The sequence below is a fragment of the Lissotriton vulgaris genome, chromosome 1_1, assembly GCF_964263255.1.
Source record: "Lissotriton vulgaris chromosome 1_1, aLisVul1.2, whole genome shotgun sequence".
In the NCBI taxonomy this organism is placed as follows: domain Eukaryota; kingdom Metazoa; phylum Chordata; class Amphibia; order Caudata; family Salamandridae; genus Lissotriton; species Lissotriton vulgaris.
Genome location: NC_141685.1, coordinates 1,148,487,656 through 1,148,508,511, shown reverse-complemented (window position 1 = coordinate 1,148,508,511; position 20,856 = coordinate 1,148,487,656).

Below are 20,856 nucleotides of genomic sequence, written 5' to 3'. Positions count from 1 at the left end.
GCAACGTCGGAATACAAGGAAAAGCTCTGGAATGGATCATCTCGTTCCTCGCCGGGAGAACCCAGAGAGTCCGCCTCCCCCCATTCAAATCAGAGGCCACCGAAGTCATCTGCGGCGTACCACAAGGATCATCACTCAGTCCCACCCTCTTCAACGTTTACATGAGTCCCCTCGCATCCATCGCGCTACAACACAACCTCAACATCATCTCCTACGCAGACGACACCCAACTGATCCTCTCCCTCACCAAAGACCCAAACACCGCCAAAACCAATCTACACGAAGGAATGAAAGAAGTAGCCGAATGGATGAAGAACAGCCGTCTAAAACTAAACTCGGACAAAACGGAAGTCCTCATCTTAGGATCATCCCCCTCTGCCTGGGACGACTCATGGTGGCCACCGGCCCTGGGTACAGCACCCATACCTACTGATCATGCACGTAACCTGGGCTTCATCCTAGACTCCTCCCTCTCGATGACCAGACAAGTCAACGCCGTCTCATCTTCATGTTTCAACATCTTTCGCATGCTCAAAAAAATCTTCCGTTGGATCCCCACCGAAACAAGAAAGACAGTCACCCACGCTCTGGTCACTAGCCAACTGGATTATGGAAATACCCTCTACGCCGGAACCACAGCCAAACTTCAGAAAAAACTCCAACGCATCCAAAACGCCTCAGCCAGACTCATATTGGACATCCCCCGTCAAGCTCACATTTCCGGTCACCTGAAAGACCTCCACTGGCTCCCCGTCAACAAGAGAATAACGTTCCGCCTCCTCACCCATGCACACAAGGCCCTCTACGACCTAGGACCCGAATGCCTCAACACACGACTGTCCTTCTACACACCCACCCGCCAATTACGATCATCCAATCTAGCCCTCGCCACAATTCCACGCATCCATAGACCCACCATGGGAGGAAGATCCTTCTCCTACTTAGCGGCCAAAACCTGGAATTCTCTCCCCACTCACCTCCGCCGTACACAGAACCACCTCTCCTTCAGAAAGCAACTAAAAACCTGGCTATTCGATAAGTAATGCACACTCCCTCCCTCAAGCGCCTTGAGACCCTCTGGGTGAGTAGTGCGCTATACAAATTCCGAATTTGAACTTGAACTAGAAACTAAGGACTACCTAGACTCGGTCCCACTCCCTTCACTGACGACATCTCAAGCAGAACACCTGGAGAGGGACATCCGGGTGGAGGAGGTGATTGCCGCTATCTCCAGGCTTAAACTCAGGAAGGCGCGGGGGGCCCGATGGCTTTCCAGCCCTTTTTTATAAGAAATTCTGCACCACGCTAGCACCGCTCCTCGCTCGCCTATTTAACACGTTTGCCGAACCTGGTGCAATACCGCCTGATCTCCTGCGGGCGTCTATAACAGTCATCCCCAAACCAGAGAAGGATACGACCAGATGCGATGCCTACCGGCCGATATCGCTGCTGAATGTAGACCTCAAACTTTCCACGGGCATTCTGGCAGTCCGTCTAGAGCTCCATCTACCAGGGCTAATAGAGCCAGACCAGGCCGGCTTTATTCCAGAGGGTCAGACGGTAGACAACATGAAGCGTATCACACACCTGATAGAAAAAGCAATCCGCATTTCGGGAGAGAGACTCATGCTAGCGGTTTACGCCGCAAAGGCTTTTGACCGAGTCCATTGGCCCTATCTAGACATGGTCTTAGCAAAGGTAGGGATTGGGGAGAAATTCCGCAACCTCATTTTTAACTGTTACAGGTCCCTCACTGCGGTGGTCCGGGAAAACGGCTTTAGCTCGGCCAGTTGTGGCATTGATAGGGGCACGAAGCAGGGGTGCCCGCTCTCACCCCTTTTATTCGCCTTATACATGGAGCCTTTCGCCCAACGCGTGCGTCAAAATCAAGAGATCGCAGGGATAAAGTTCGGTGGATTCACGAATGCCGTCAGCCTATACGCCAACGATATATTGCTCTCCTTAGACAATCCGCGAACTGCTCCACCAGCCTGTATGGCGGAACTGGACACATTCGCCGAAGTGGCGGGCTTCAAAATGAACCCAGACAAATTGCTTTCACTAGATTTGTCACTAACCCCCTCCACGAGAGCTTACCTACAGGACATGTTTCCCATCCAGTGGGCGTCTGGCACAGTCCCTTACCTGGGGATCCAACTGGCTCCCTCACTTACCACTATGGTTGAGGCGAACTACACAGCGCTCCGGGGGAAAATACGGGAGGAAATAGGACGCTGGCGACATTTCCCACTCTCCTGGTTGGGCAGGATTCTCTATCTCTTTCCGGCCCTGCCCTTGCGACCCCCAGCCGGTTGGATACGGCAAACACAATCCGAACTTGCCCAATTCATCTCGCAGGGGCGGAAACCTCGAATGCGCAGAGCACTGGTCACTCTGGCCCCAGAATCCGGAGGTCTGGGAATACCAGACCTGCACAAATACTATCAGGCGGCGCAATTGCGCTACCTGGTAGAATGCAGCAAGTGGGAGTCGGAGAAACGCTGGCTCTTCCAGGACCAGGCGGTAGTAGGCCGGCCATTACAGGAAATTCCTTTTCTTCGCAGGTGCCACAGGCCGGCTAACTTGTATGCCTCACTCATCACACACATCCCTATGGAGGTGTGGAATGCCACTAACCTCACACACAGCCTCACAACTTTCCCGTCACCACTCACACCACTGGTGGATAACCCAGACTTCACGCCAGGCATGGAGAAATCGGCCTTTGCGCATTGGAGACCAGCGGGTTGCCGCTTTCTATACCACATCTACGGCCCGGAGGGAGCGCTTCCATTTACCCCCTTTAGACAAGAGTATACCCTACCGGAGACAGACCAGATGCGGTACCTTCAAGTCCGGCACTGGGCACTTCAGCCACAAGTGCGGGCAGAAGCAGACAGGCGGTTTACACCGTATGAACGATGGCTCTTATCACGCACCTCAAATACTAAACTCATAACTGACCTGTATAAAATGCTGCAGACACCACAGACACATGTTTACAACCCCGGCAGGGAGCGATGGGAAAGGGAAATAGGCAGGGCTTTTAGCCACAAAGAGTGGGAAAAGATCTCCTACAGGGCACGACACTCCGCATACCACATAGGACTTACGGAGACACTTACGAAACTAATGACATACTGGTACTACACTCCGGAACGCCTACACAAGATGGACCGTAGCAAAGAGAACCTCTGCTGGCCAGGTTGTGGCCAGGTTGGCAACTTGGTCGACCTGTTGTGGGAATGTAGCCATCTTCAAGCGTACTGGACACAGGTGCTAGACGTGGTAGATACACACTTCCAAACAGAGCTCCCGCGCTTTCCAGCATATGCACTGTTGGGGCTGCCTAATCCCCTCACATATCCCTTACGATCCCGCAGAGGCCGCCAAATGGCCATTGCACAAGGCTCAGCGGTGCAAAACATCCTTGCACATTGAAGCACCGATACAGTCCCTTCCATCACCGGCTGGCTACATAGGCTGTGGCACGTGCTGGGGATGGAGAAATTATCTCTCACAATGGCGGGGGAGGGAGACCAATATGAGGAGCTTTGGCAACCATTTTGTTCACTCTTGGTCACAGAATTCAGGGAACTCACCTGCCCTAGGTACCTCCGGCTGTTGAGGCTTACGGAGCCACATAAGACAGACACCTAGGAACAGACAGGGTAGGAAAGGACCTATGAGGTAGAAAGACCGAGCATGCGGGAACTGTTGAGAGCACTGGACGGGGAGGGAGGGGGGGTGGGGCGGGGCGGGGGGGGGGGGTTTCTCTGTGTTACTATCACCAAGCTAGACATCTCAGTGGTTGGGAGGTTCTCAGACCAAACCTTGAAGACCGCACCGTTCCTGCATTTAACCCCATTCACTTTTATGTCATTGTGATTGCATATGCTACGAAGGTGATTGTTGTACTTATTGTTTTCCTTTTTGATGACATTGTCAATAAAAAAGAGTTAAACCATAAATACCCAAGATGAGTTTGGCTAGACACTACTCTTCACAAGTACAGTTAAGTTGCCTATATTTAAGTGGGATCATATGAACTATACTGCATCAAATGTGAAATAATGAAGTGATTCAGCTTTCATTGCAGGTGTTTATGAATCCATGAAGAGTGTGGAGGAGACCGTGTGGATGCAGGAAGGAGCTTGTCTTTTTGTACAAAGGGGGGGGAATACCCATAAATCTCTGGTGGAAAATTCTATCATCTGTAATTTGCCAAGGATAGTGGCTTGTGAAGTAAAATTCTGTTGAGAACTCCACTTTAAAGGGACACAGTACTATCATCCACAAGACCTAGTGCTTAACTTGAGCAGTTGGGGTCCACCAACACATTTTTTGATCCAGAGCAAGAGAGAGAAAAAACACAAAAGGCATAAAGGAGGAGAAAGAGAAACTATTACAAACCGGCGAAAAAGGAAGGAAGCAAGAGTGAGATAAAGAGGCAGTAAATGTTTGATAGATTAAAGAGGCGTGAGGTTGAGTCAAGACCATGCACTCTATTATTCATCACTCACATTCAATAGCGCTAGCCCCATGCTTCTCAGCAAAACCTTTCTGCCCCAGCACTCATTCTCTTACAAATTGAGCACTGACCAGAGATGGCATCCTTCAGCATCGGGCTACTCCTTGCTCTGGACACAGTTCCAGAAGGCGCACAGTTCAAACATTTTCCCTTCCTATGTGAAGGGGAAAAAAATAAATACATCTGTCAGAAATCTGGGTCTTAGAATTGTGTTGTGGTGGGTAATAGAATTTATGGCACCCAGAATTACATCATGGATATTCAGAGTTCCTTCAGACGGATGGAAGATGGCAAAAGGCGAAATACACATATGCTCAATATGCATATTGATCACAGACAAGTCTTATATGAAAGTTTATATGATCGTGTTATTGCAGGAGAGGCAAAAGGAGTATTGACCACTCTACAGTACACAGATGTGTCAGTGATCGAGTTAGTGATATATACAATTCGGAGAAACAATAATATACTGGTTTTCCCCATACCAACCTTTATATCCAATTGAGAAATTGCACTTCATACCCTTGAAAACTTAGAGTAATTTGAAACATTCTCCCCTGTCTGAGGGGTTTAGAGGCCCATGTCTGTATGAATTTGTATTAGAACGCTTTAGTGCTACATACTACTTGGAATGAACTGGAATAGATTAAAAGTTATCGGGTGTCCCAGATATCGTATAATTTAGCCCATTAACATATGTCCCCATTCAGAAAATCCAATATTACTTCTTTTTATGTAGCATGGGAGTTGTTGATTTAGTGTATCTGGTGTGTCTGGCTATTTGAAATATTGCAGCGAAATAGTGTTTTAAGGATGTTAAATACTGAACCAGTTTTTTGGTACTCCTGGCACACTTAGTACTGTGCTGGTGTTCTTGCTATAAGGACTCCTATTATGCGTGATGCAATCCCTGTGTAGTTGAGACTGCAGGGATGTGTGAGAATATAGATAGCATTTTCACTGCTGCAGTTGCTGAACTTCCTCTATTCCCTCTACCTGGGTAGTTCAGAGTTTTTTGTTAGGCTTTTCTCTCTGCTATACAAACAACTCTGTGGCAATTGTTATGACACTTTATGACAGGAGGACTATCCCAAAGAGTCATCTGGGGGTTCAGGATGAAATTGTGTGGCTCTGAATCAACGAGGAGGTCCCTAATATTCTATCTTTGTTTGAATGCAAAGAAGATTTAGGGAAAAGAATTTTGTTACGACCTGTGGGATTCTTCAGTGTTTATGATCGCCTTCGCACAAAGAGTGGGCCATAGGGGGTAACAAGTTTAATCTTTCCTGGTGTTCTGTTAGATAGATCTCCAGAAGGGCACTGCAATTATAGTGAGCTTGCTTTCTAGCATTCTACTAATGTTTTCCAGAAATGTCTTCTCTCTAAGGTGAGATTGAAGAATATCAGCCTGTGATTTAAATCAAGATATTTTTGAACTGTTGCAGTAAATCTCTAAAGATTCATGAAATGGAAAGTTCTTGCATAGTGTTTTAGGGTGGTTTCCATCAAACATGAATAATGTTTTTATCCATTTGGTTACTATGAAGATGACCATCTTTTACAACAAGGAGAAGATCTAACAAGGTATTGGTTATTACATATCTATTAATCAGGGAAGAGGATGTAGCCTTTAGGCTAGAGAAGTCTACCTCGAAGCTCGGCAACGATGCTCAACATCCTGTGATCCTGGGCAAATCACTTAATCTCCCTGTTCCTAACAAAAATGAATGTGTCCTTCTGTAATGAGACTGGTGCTCATGTAAAGCGCTCTGATCCCCAATGGCTCGGGTCTAGTTCGTGCTAAATAAAACTCTTAAAAAAAAATTTAAATTGTTAAATTTAGATGATGTTTTGAATTACTTCATTTTGAGAAGACTTGTATCATTTTCATTCAGTTTTCAAAGCCATCATCTATAGAACGTTTCCAGGTGCTGATCTTATTCCTCAGGGGATTATGATCTGAAAATATTACTTTTGTCTGCAACTGGTGGACAAGGATTTGCCAGGCCCAGAGCGAAGGAGGCTACCTACCAAAATACCTTCACTTTAGAGGTAGTAGATAGTGGAAGAAGCTCCTATGGAGTGGCAGTCTGGTGCAATCTGTCAAAGCTGATGGAAGTATTGTGTGGTGTTTTTTTGAGGTATTTAAGATTTGAAAGATCACTGAAATTGTTGCCTCTTGTTGAATGTTAGTATACAGTGATTCTACATCCAAACCCACAAGAATGTCTTCATCCTAAATGAACAGGAGGTCCTTTATATAGTTCAAGACATACTTTGTGTCTTTCAGATACGTCAGTGTTTTTCTCATATTATGGCTGGTGAAGAAGTTGCAAAATATTGAAAGCAAGTCATGAATGGAACAGTAATCAGAGTTAAAGTTTGAGAAGATATCCGCATAGTGCTTTGGCTATCAATGTGTATGGGCAAGAAAATGTTTTTTCTGCTGTGAAGATGCCCTTGGGGAGACTAACTGGCCAGTCAGTATTTTTCATAACTGCAAAGTGAGCTATCACCAGACGTGCACGTATTTTTGTTCTTCCATAGAATGGAAATATTTTACTATTTTAGTGCTAAGAGTGCTAAGTCCTTGAATAGAGATTTCTATGGCAGATGTCATCCTTGTGTGGTGCAAAAGACAAATTTGCTACAGCAGTGAAGGAAAGTTAGCTGTTTTTAGAGATGCTTTGATCCTTTAAGGAGATTAAACTTGGTGGTAAATGCCATGGGGGTAGATGCCAGGGTACTTAAGGAACTACTTTGTGGAATTCCCTAAAACCTAATCTGAGATCCAATCCAATCATGTGTTTCAGGAAACGTCTGAAAACATAACTATTTGGGCTTGCTTTCAAGTGAATTCTATATGGATTAAGGGGTCATAACTAGAGAACATTGGTCACTGTTACTAACCCCTACAATTGGACTCCGACGTCCCTTCCTTTCATCTTTGCATTTATCTTTGTAACATAGCACTTTCAAAATAACTTAACATCAATATTTAGTGCTCTGAAAAACATTTAAACAAATAAGTGCAGTTCCCATTGACTCTCCCCCATGAATCCATAGCTTGGTGAAATGTCAACATCATATGGGGTAATGTAAATATACAATGTAGATAGCGTCCCCTGGATTAGGAGGCGTCCCCTTGAGCACAGCCGAAGACCCTCAGCTAACTGAGTGAGGCGACTGAGAACTGCAGTAGTTTGTGGTGATAAATAAAACCGAATCTTCTGTGAGTGGATATCAAGATCTGATTTTTAGGTCTCGCTATTCGATGCGCACGCATCGAGCTTGCGAGGATATAGGGCTTTAAACAAACTTTAACTAACTGGGCAATTTGGTGCTGTGCCCGTGGCTTTTAGGTCAATGCGCAAGCGCATTGACCTAAAATGCGCGTGCACATCACCAAATCGCCGCCTGTTCCCTCAGCCGCACTCCAGGCCCCTGCTGCTTTCACACCCTCTCCCCGCTCCGCCCCCTCCTCTGCCCGCCATGTCGCATTTCTCCTCCCCCCTCCCCTTCTCTGCCGTGTAAAGTGCACTTCAAAGGCCGCTCTCCCTGCTCCGCCCCCTGTAAGTGCTCTTGTTTTACTCTTCAGCACACACTTTTAGAAAGTGCATGCCTCTGCTCTCAATCTCCTTCACCCCTGAAATCCCCGCTCCTCTGGTCTTTTAAACCTCCTCTCCACCGGTTTCCATTCTTTTTTCGAACATTTCTCCCACCCGTCGTCCTTCTCTGTAATCCATCCCGCCCCCTCCAGCTACACGTTCTTTGTTTCCCAGCCTCTTGTTGGTTTTTTTTCACATTTATATAGCGCAAAATCGACCTGAAGCTTTTGGAATTCTTGGTTTTTATTTACATGTTACACAGCTCGTACTGCTATGCAACATGGATTAAAGTAAACATAAACAGCGCTATGGAGCAGTAAATGTTGCCGGCGCTGCTGTGCAACATCATTAAAAAGCATTGCCAACACCAGTAGGTCTCACAAACATAAGACTATACAAGCTTGATAAGTATGAGCCACCCGCAACCTTTTATTGCATCATTTTGCCAGCTGTGCACATCAGATAATTTGCACAATACACAACACCATTAATTACAGCAAAAAGAGCTGAACTGCAAACCTCGAGCCAATAGGACAAGGACAGTGGGTGCAAGACAGTCATGGGGGGAACTTGGTCCTACACTTTGAGAAAGCCTATTTTGCACTGTGGCAACTTGCACAAGACATTTTTGAAGGTTTCCTTCGTAGCCAAAATAAAACCACTGGATGAAATTGAGAATCTGAATCCAGAGACGCTGTCCTATGGTTTTAAGCTCAAATCTCTTGTAATCTGTTATTATAGACTAAATAAGAATTTTGTATTTTATTTATAACTTTGTATAAATCCTGTTCACTATATGCAAAATGTATATGCAATGGTTTTAATTAATCATGCATAATACAAAATTACGGTACCTTACACTTAATAGGTCTCACGTAGGCAAAACTTATTGGCTTTGCCAATGTCTTTTGTTTTAGTCTTAAAAATTTGCCAGCTACATGTACACACTATACTTGTTCAAAGTTAGCCATGCGCATTTCAGATATAGATTTCTCCTGTCCCAGTTAAATCTGTTTCATGAGCGCTCACTTCGTTTCCGATTTTCTGAGCATGCTTTACATTTTTTAGAATTCACAATGTTTGTGTACAGTGTATTGGTGCTGAACCGTTCTCCTTGCTTCTTCAGCCAAATGGTCACAGTGGCCTAAACAGTTAAAGCATTTTCACGGGCTGTTGTGACTAGTCATAAGTACAAAATTACATAGCATTGTGGAAGTTGTAGCCCTCGAATATTTTTCAGGCATCATACAAGTATATGGAGGTTGGTCTTAAGATTCCATTTTGTTCCTTTTAAGCCATACTGGCACTCCACTGAACTCCATTATTGTTAAAATCCACCCCCTCCGTCATTAGTTGATTGGAAAACCCACGTGCTAGTGCCGGCCGGCCGTGTAAAGTGCACTTCAAAGGCCGCTCTCCCTGCTCCGCCCCCTGTAAGTGCTCGGCATGAGACAAATGCATTAATCTGTAGACGGTAAGGAGCAAAGAGAAAAGCATGCAGCCCAAAACAGGAAACTCCCTACCTCAATATTAGCGAGCATCTCTTTCACCCTCGACCCAAGAAAATAACAACTTTCATGGCATGTAATGCTCAAACTATTCTAATTCCAAGATATACAAATAAAAGATGGCCATGTAGATAGTGATTGCAAACGAAATACTCTAACTAGGCTGGCAAGTACATGGATGAACATTTTGTGAGCTGGAAAAAATAAAATAATCTCAATTCAGCACACAAAGAAGCACTCACCGGCTGCATAAGCGGCATCTGGCCAGGCATCATTTGAGAGGGTGGCATGCCTCCAGGAGCCATATGTCCAGGGCCCATTCCTGCCATCATGCCAGACGGGTGCATGTACGCAGGCTGTCCTTGCATTTGCATCATCCGTGGACTTTTGTTCATCGACTGCATTCCCGGCTGCATGCCTGATTGCATGCCCCGAAGAAGCAAAAAAGCCAGTTTTAGCCATCAGCAGGCTCAGGCTCTCACTTACAATGGCAGAGTGTATATTGCATTGATGGGTCATATCCAGAGCTTAGCCACACGTTTCAGAAACCATTTACTATATATCGATTTGCCACATTTTACTTAAAAGGTTTATGCGGAAAATCAACTGCAACTGTACTGTAAATCTGAGAAACTGACAAGCAGTCCACACTGCAAGAACACAGTACATTAGACTGTACATCAAAGGCTTTCACGGTCGGCCGGCTGTGCTTTCAGTTTCACTGCCGGCCGGCCGTGTAAAGTGCACTTCAAAGGCCGCTCTCCCTGCTCCGCCCTCTGCTGCGGCCGTGTCGCATTTCTCCTCCCCCCTCCCCACAGCAATGCCCTCCCTCTTGTTTCTTTCGAGGTAAGTGTCCACCAACACCACATCCACCACCACATCCACCACCGCATCCACCACCACCACATACACCACCACCACATCCACCACCACTTTCACCACACCCATCACCACTACATCCACCACCACCCCATCCACCACCATCACTGCATCCACCACCGCATCCACCACCACCACATCCACCGCATCCACCACCACATCCACCATCACCACCACATCCACCACCACATCCACCATGACATACACCGCCACATCCACCAACACTTCCACCACCACCACCACATCCACCACCACATCCACCACCACTTTCACCACATCCACCACCACCACATCCACCACCACATCTAACACGTCCACCAACACTTCCACCACCACATCCACCACCACCACCACATCCACCACCACATCCACCACCACATCCACCACTGCATCCACCACTGCATCCACCACCACCACATCCACCAACACTTTAACCACACCCACCAACACCACATCCACCACACCCACCACCACTACATCCACCACCACCACCCCATCCACCACCACCACTGCATCCACCTTCACCACCACATCCACCGCATCCACCACCACATCCACCATCACCTCCACATCCACCATGACATCCACCGCCACATCCACCACCACCACTTGCACCACATCCACCACCACCACATCCACCACCACCACCACCACCACCACCACATCCACCACCACCACCACCACATCCACCACCACATCCACCACCACATCCACCACCACATACACCACCACATACACCACCACATCCACCACCACATCCACCAACACTTTAACCACACCCACCACCACCACATCCACCACACTCACCACCACTACATCCACCACACCCACCACCACTACATCTACAACCCCATCCACCACCACCACCACCCCATCCACCACCACCGCATCCACCACCACCACATCCACCGCATCCACCACCACATCCACCATCACCACCACATCCACCACCACATCCACCATCACCTCCACATCCAACATAGGATAGGATAGGATGTGAATTTATACAGCGCGAATTGCTGCCTGGAGGCGTCCAAGCGCTAGACATGACATCCACCGCCACATCCACCACCACATCCACCACATCCACATCCACCACCACCACCACATCCACCACCACCACCACCACATCCACCACCACCACCGCATCCACCAACACCGCATCCACCACCACCACATCCACCACCCCACCCACCACCACCACATCCACCACCACTTCCACATCCACCGCATCCACCACCACTACATCCACCACCCCATCCACCACCACATCCACCACCACATCCACCACCACTTTCACCACATCCACCACCACCACATCCACCACCACATCTGACACGTCCACCAACACTTCCACCACCACATCCACCACCACCACCACATCCACCACCACATCCACCACATCCACCACCGCATCCACCATCACCACCACATCCACCACCACATCCATCACATCCACCATCACATCCACCACATCCACCGCATCCACCACCACCACATCCACCACCACCACCACCGCATCCACCACCACATCCACCGCATCCACCACCACCACATCCACCATCACATCCACCACCACATCCACCACCACATCCACCACCACATCCACCACCACCACATCCACCAACACCACCACATCCACCACCACATCCAACACATCCACCACCACTTCCACCACCACCGCATACACCACCACCACCGCATCCACCAATACCACATCACCACCACATCCACCACCGCATCCACCACCGCATCCACCACCACCACATACACCACCACATCCACCACCAGTTTCACCACACCCACCACCACACCCACCACCACCGTATCCACCACCACCGCATCCACCACCACCGAATCCACCACCACCACATCCACCACCACATCCACCACCACCACCGCATCCACCACCGCATCCACCACCACCGCATCCACCACCACCGCATCCACCACCGCATCCACCACCACCACATCCACCACCGCATCCACCACCACCACATCCACCAACACCACCACATCCACCAACACCACCACATCCACCAACACCACCAAATCCACCAACACCACCTCATCCACCAACACCACCTCATCCACCAACACCACCTCATCCACCAACACCACATCCACCACCACATCCACCACCACCATATCCCCCAGATCCACCACCACCACATCTATGTGTGTGTGTGTGCCTCTGTGTGTGTGTAGGTGCAAATGCAATGTTCTTGGATTTTCGTCACAATAAAATACACTGAACATAATCTTCAGAAAAGTTATTTACAAACATTTAAGCTATTGCCATTATAAATTACAATAACTTATTTAAGTATTAATTATTTACAAAATTAAAAGCCATTGTTATTTGTAATATCAATACATTTAAGTCACGTAAATACAACACACATTGCATTACAAATGCTATAGGTGTCACATTTGCGAAAGTTAATACTATTGACATTGTAACTGACAAAGCTATTAATTTTGCTATTTTCAAAACCAACACATAAATACAAAAAGTGTCATTTACAATACCAATCGCTCAAACTTTCCTAATGCGAGACCTATTGCATTTCCAATGCTTGTTATTCTTGGATTGATATTTCATCCTTCATATCAAATACAAATGCATAGAAGATGGATGATTGAATTTCTCATTGCTTGAAACAAGTCTCCCAATGCATTTCAGGCAACTACAAGGACCTTTGTCAGAGCAGAATCTCTGTAAAAATTAACATAGCAAAAAAGTCAAAGAAACCACTCCTTTGAAGAAGACGAGAAAGTGAGCCCACCACCGTGAACAGTAAATCTACAACAAAAGTGGTGAAGAGTGGTAAAAAAGATCATGTGAACCTCGGTGATGCCAAACAGATGAAAAAATAAAGTGATAAAGGGAGGTCAATCCGGGGGGAGAAATTAAGATCCTGAATGAAAAAATAGCAAGAAAGGTTCTCCCAAATTCCACTAATGTTGCGATTACTGGAAAATTTGCATGACCGTGAATAAATTAAAAGTGTCTGCCATCTCGTGTATGAATAAAGTTTGATGGTGAGTTGTGTGGCGATAGAAGTAAGAAATGAAGGTGCTTAGAAAATTGGAGCTGCACTGTGAAGATACAATCCCCAATATGTCAAAATGGTAATCGTTCATAAGCTAAAAACTATATGAAACCTACACAGATGTAGCGTCCATTATTCAGTGAGGAGTACAAGCACACGTTTTATCATGACTGAATAAATAGCTACAATAAACCAAAAGAGTGAGATCAATGAGCTGGTGAAATCAGGTTAATGTGCAAACATCTGAACATGCTAATACTACTAATGACGAAGTGTGAAACTAAATCTGTACACTTGTGCGTACATAAAAGAAACAAATGAAATTTTTTAAAAAAAATAAAGATAGCGAACTGCATCTGTTCGTGTTTTAAGAAACTGACGAGGTGTCACAGGCTGCGAGTTAGATGAAAGGTTACGGGCCTAATGTATAAATGAGTTGTGCTACATGCAGCAGTTATATATGCGCCGTTGTTAAAATGCAATAGTGGACGTGAGTGGTTCAATGACACAGATGTGTCGGTACACTACTGAAAACTCAAGGATTATAAACAGTGGTTGAAGACATGAAAAATTACAACAATAGTAAGAGGCACTTACTTCTTACGGCGTGTGCCGGTGTCTACAAACGCTGTAAACCCGAGTGTGAAACTCGGTGTTCGGCGTTGATTAAAATCGGGTGGTGGTGCACATAGAGATAGGACTGTGTACTGGAGTAAATACACTAGGCCGCCGTGGGCGCCATCTTATAATGGTGAAAAGCTGAAAACATGCATAAAGAGAAGTGTGGACAGGCAAAAACCGGACCTGAAATGTGTGACGAGTGTGATCGGCGGGATACAAAAACAATATGAGATGTAACTGGATGATCTGGAGAATTGAAGCAAAGTATAATGAGGATGCAAATATGAATAAAAGAAGTTCCTAAACAATAATAATGATACAGTGAGTGACAGAAGATAATTTGAGTAATGCGAAAGTAAAGGACAATGGCACAAATACATAATCCTGATGTGGTTAACAGGTAAAAGTTAGATAACAGAGAGGAAAAAGGGTATGGGAAGGTGACACAGATACAAGATCCTAATGTACCGACAGATATGAGTTGCGTAACAAAGAGGAAAGTGAAAGGTGTGGAGCGAATGGGTAACAAGACAATTTATGTCCGCTATAAACAACAGGAGAATTCCATACGATCATTAAGGCCGTGTGGTTTTAATGAGTTCAATAGTTTGATCCAATAGTTTTCTCTCTGTAAAAGATCTTTGTTGTTGTCTCTTCCTTCTGTTTTCTTAATTGTTTCTAGAATGAGGAATTGCATTTGCCTGATATGATGGTTTTCCATGAAGTGTGCTGCTACCACTGATTTAGAATTCTTGGTCCGGATGTTGCTTTTGTGTTTGTGAATTCCTGTTTTAATTTTTCTCTTTGTATTGCTGACATATACCAAGCCACACGGGCATTTTAACATATATATGACATTAGTGGTGTCGCAATTCCCATTACCACAGAGTTTGATGTTGGTACCCTTCATGGGATGGGTTTTTACAGCTCCTTTAATAATGATGCTGCAATTGTAACAAGGTACAGTGCCTTTGAATTCACCTTGTGTGGTATCTTTGGGTTTCAAAGTTATCAGTTCTTTCAGATTTTTGGCAAAGATGGGTTTGTTTTTGAACATTCCTTTGAAATTCGGTAAATATACTTCAAAACTGTATAGCTTTCAAGCACACTAGGGACATTTGTATGCTATCCATGTAAGAATATCATGGGTTACGCTGTAATTTTTGAACGGGAAAGGTAGGAGGATAAGACCACCGAAACTGGATAGCTGGCCACACACCATTAGAGACATTCCCAAAACAGTGTAACCATCAAGATGGCATCTTTCCATTGGTCCCTAACAGGCGGTGGAACGTGAAGACTGTGGACAAGACTCACTTCCTTTTTTGGCACCTGCCTATAACCACCTTGCTGTAAATCAGGCAGTATGAGCCTTTGTGTTGGCTCCCAACTCACTAACTTGCCTCATCCCCAGACACTGATGCAATTGAGATTGGTGGAACTCCCTCAGGCTTGCAAGAACTTGTTTGCTATGAGTAGTCCCCCACAGCGACGGTGTGTTGACAACTTCAGTGTAACTTATTACTACATTATGCACATGCAGAAGTGGGATGTCTTCTTGTCCGTACCCAGACAAACCTAACTAAACATTCTGGTGGTCCACCCAGCTTGTCTAATGCCTGGCTTGCAAATTTGGGTGCCATGTTTAAGTATGCGACAATTGACAGGATTGTGAGGCAGATGCTGTCACTGCTGGCCACCACTACCCTGCATGGTTTCAACTTTGTGCCCATGACTGTGCTTTGGTCATTGTAGGTGGTGTGATGGCGATCTGTACCAGCTGTGCAATGGTTGGTGAACTGTGAATGCTTGTTATCTTGAACCTCTACTTACCACTCTCATATGCCATTTTCTTGTGGCTGAATTTTTTTAATGAAGGCTGTGGCCCGGTCATGAAAATGTCTAACCTTGTCAAGTAACCACTGCTTCTGAAACATATTATAGCAGAATCCTCACTTGAATTACATTAAATAAGGAATACAAGCCACTGCATGGTGGAAAACGTCATTGTTGACAAGCTGTGTGTGTCAGGACTCGGTTTCAGGCAGTCCCGGACTGTCAGGGGCTTGGGAAGGACTGGTAGCTGGGTAGAAAAAGTGAGCAGAAAGAGGAGTACAGCAGTGCCCAGGATCACACAGGTGGGAAAAGGGGATTCAAAGGGGAAGTCTGCACAAGGGAACAAGATGGTTAAGACTTAGAAAGGACAGGCACTCATGAGGCAATTTAGCACTCATGAGGCAAGTTAGCATTCAGACTAACTGCACACAGGACAGAATTGCTAGTCATATGTATATATATATCAACATTAACAATGTAGGGAATGTGGGGTAAAGCACTCACTAAGCTTCAGTCCTACCGTGTGAAGCTGCTAAGTTCCTCACCCACAATTGCTGTTACAGATACTGACTGCGAATACCCATGTGTTGGATATATATGCAAAGGCAGGGTCTGTGGAGCTAATACCTATGGTGATGTAACAATTACTCAAAGACAATACTCACAGTGGACAAGAAACATCCCCTGGGTGCTCAGCTGAGCCCACAGATCTTGGTGATCAAACAGGAACACGCAAGGCGGTAACAGCAAGGGTGTAGAACTAAATATATAAACACAATAGACAAGAAGATAGCAAGGAATGCTTAACCAGAAAAGAAGGCATGCAAATGACACACTAGGCAGAAAACAAGCAACAAACAACCGGGAACTAGAAACAAGACAGCAGGAATAGGATGACCCCAAACTAGGAACTGGAACAAAGGTAATGGGAAGAAAGGCAGGATTTGGGAAAAAGTAAATACCGAAGGAGAGAGGCTCAAGGGAGCACAAGAGTAGTAGAGGACAAGGAAACAAGGTAGAACTGCAGGTAGTGCTAGTTCAGAAACAAGGAATTAGTTATGCTCTGGAATCTAGGTAGCACTGGTAGGCAGTGAGAGTCTGGAACAGGAAATAGCTACAGCTCAAGAAACAAGTTGTCAGGAGAGCTCTGTAAGCAGTGCAAATCAGGAATAAGGAATAGCTGCAGCTCAGGAAACAAAGTAGCACTGCAGACAGTGCTAATTGAGGCACGAGGAATAGCTAAAGCTCATGAATCAAGGAAAAACGATTAACTATAGCTAAGGAATAGCAAAAGCTCAGGAAACCAGGGTCAGTCTCATGAAGCACAGCTACAATACCCGACACTGGACTGAAGAGAGCTGGGGCTTAAAAGAGCTCACAGTAATCACATGCATCAGGTGTGAGCAGGCTAGCAGCAGCCAGCCACAGTTGAGCTGAATTCCTCCTACCATCCTTAGCCTGCAGGGGTGTTGACAAAGCTGCGAGCAGAGAATTCTAGGCAATGGCGTTTCAAGCTTGAGCAGGCTGGCTTCCACAAGCCCGGCATGGACTGAGAATGGATGGCAAGATATAGCGTCTAAATGGCAGGAAGTCAGTATATGCATGATGGGGTGGGTCCAGAAGCTTAATTGAAAACTGAAAGTCCCATAATTTAGCCCCAGATGGTGGGCACAAGAGCGCAAGGAGCAAATTGTGACAGTACACAACCTCCAAGGACCAGCTCCCAGATCCTGGAACTGGATTCAAAGCTCTTGCTCCTATGAAATAAGTCGATTTCCATCAGAGATGTAGTGAGATACACCAGAGGACTGTGGTAAAACTGATGTTCTGGAAGGTATAATAGGCTGTAAATTAACAGCAGTATTGAAGGCAGAACCGGAAGAGGCCAAATCCAGTAACTGGGGCTTCGAAGCCTGAATCAAAGATGTTTGAAGCCCAGATGATGGCGGGCTAGAGTAACATTCTGAAAACAAAAGTGGATTGACAGTAGGACCAAAAGCAGATAATGGATTGGCAGGAGGCTAGCTGGCTGAAGACAAAGGAGGTGACAGGAAGCAGACCTAAAGTTCTGGCCCTGGAGGAAAATATACAGTAGACTCACATGCAGGAGACTCTGGAAGCAGGTACGATGGAAACCTAGGCCCTGGAGGATTACATGTGTTGTCTCCGAGGTTGGAGGTTCAGTGTCTAAAAGTATATGTACTGATACCTCTAAAGGTAACAGGCCGGCTGGGGGCTCTGGCTCTAAAGGCAGCAGGCCGGCTGGGGACTCTGGCTCTAAAGGCAGCAGGTCGGCTGGGGACTCTGGCTCTAAAGGCAGCAGGTCGGCTGGGGACTCTGGCTCTAAAGGCAGCAGGCCGGCTGGGGCTCTAAAGGCAGCAGGCCGGCTGGGGACTCTGGCTCTAAAGGCAGCGGGCCGGCTGGGGACTCTGGCTCTAAAGGCAGCAGGCCGGCTGGGGACTCTGGCTCTAAAGGCAGCAGGCCGGCTGGGGACTCTGGATCTAAAGGCAGCAGGCCGGCTGGAGACTCTGCAAGATGACCAGCAGAAGGCAAAGAGGCACAAGGATGACAGACTTTAAACTAAACTCTGGGAATGGTAGTAGTTCATGAATAGAGGATTTCTTGTTGTCGGTAATGACATCTTCACTGTTCCTTTGCACATTAAAACACGATAAAGCTCTTTATTCAGGAGGGCTAAGAATAATGCTCATCTTAGAGTCTTTGATGATCAGACTTCCTGTACCTTTTGGCAGTTCACATCTCTTAGAGGAAATAGTTCAGAGATTTCTTGGTCATGGGAGATTTTTTCACTTTCTTTTGTGCATTACAAGGTGGTACAGATGCATCGGAGCAATGAGTTCTATTATTTCCTGACTTTTCAATATGTGGTGTGTTTGAAGGTGAGATAGCAAGTAAGGGGTCGGGTTTTGTTCCTTCTCAGTGAGGAGGTGGGCTTAAGTGTCTGCAGTTTGATTAAGAGCGTGGACTGAGTCATTGGATGTTGTCACATCAGGGATTATACCAGGCACTGGTTCATGTTTTGTCTGCATCTCAGCGGCCTGTGAATGTGATCCCACAGGATGAAACTGACCTCACTGCCAGGAAGAGAAAGCAAATAAATGTTTAGTGTTGTTCTTGGCATCTGGGGTTCCTTAATAGTGGAGGGACAGACCTCAGATGTAGCACCTATATGCAGTTTAACACTAGATGACAAAACATAAGAGAAGGCAGAACATTCAGAATTCAAACAAATACTTTCATTAACTACACTTTGGGACAAGCTACCAGGGTTATTCCAAGTGGAATCTGAGTTGTGAGCCACATTATTATTCACACATTCACTAGATCAGTTCTGAGAGCACAACAAAAGTGCACACGGTTGCATTCTCCATTTCTAAGGAGGCTAACATAGATGCAGAAAAGTAGTGTTGTACAGAGGTTTTAGATTCCCGCTTGAACTCTGGTTATAGTTTAACAGGGACTGAAAAAGTGTATTTTCTTGTAATTCCAGAATCTTAGATTTAATCCTATATGTGGCGATTGTAGATCTTTTTCTAGAAGGATAGGGGTATGCTTGGTAACTTCACAACAGAGCTACAGCTTAGATTTTTTCCAACTGGCTATTAGCCACCTTAGTACTAGTAGGTCTTTTCTCTTTTGTTAAACTGATTGTTTACTTTGAATGTAGTATTAAACATTGTCTCTTTAGTATCAGAGACTGTGATCTTTACTGGGTCACAAGACTGGCCTATATCATTTGAATTAAAAACAGAGCTTATGAAATGTATCTGCTCTTTCTTTGTTGTGTGGTTAAACATGCTATGACTACTTTCAGCAGATATGTAAGAATCAGAACTCTTGTTCAGCAAACAGAGTAAGGTATGGTTCTCCTTTTGCAAAGCTGACACAAACTTCTGTTGCCGACTAATTCAATGAATAAATCAGGATCTGGCAAAAGCGTTTGAGAGCCAATACGCAAAATGTTCAGAAAAATAAATGCCCATTTCTCATAAGATTCTTTGTTTCTAGAATAGGGTTAACATTCTCAAATATTAAAGTATACACTAAATGCCTTTCATTGTTGGGCACTGGGAAACTGCCCTGCACAAACTTAAATTAAGCACCAGAGCTTTTCTTTCTTAACCTTTCATTATGACACCTTCAATAATTTCTCACCCAAATCTAATAGAAAAATTGTAGTTAGCTGAATGTAAGGAAACTGCAAGTAACCCTGGAAATGTGGGTTGGTCATTCTGTCAGGACAAAGTCCGGGACAATGACAGTAAGGGACTTGGGCAAGGACTGGTGGCTGGGTGGAAAAAAAGAGCAGAAAGGAGTACAGCAGTGCCCAGGATCACACAGAGCCAGAGGAAAAATGGAATTCAAAGGAAAAGCCTACACAAGGGATCAAGATGGTTAAGACTCAAAGGACAGCTACTCATGAGGCGATTTAGTATTCAGACGAGCTATGCCCAGGGCGGAAGTGCAAGACATGCATGTATATATAACATTAACAATGAAGGGAATGTGTGGTACGGCATTTACTAAGCTTCAGTCCTACAGTGTGAAGCTTCTAAGTTCCTCACCCACAATTGCTGTTACAGATACTGTCTGCATATATATCCAATATGTGGGTATAGGTATTTGCAAAGGCAGGGTCTGTGGAGCTGATACCTATGGTGACGTTAAAAAAGTAACTCAAAGACAATACTCACAGTGGACAAGAAACATCACCTAGGTTGTCAGCTGAGCCCACGGATCCTGGCGATCAAACAGGAACACGCAAGGTAGTAACTGCAAGGGGGTAGAACCGAGAA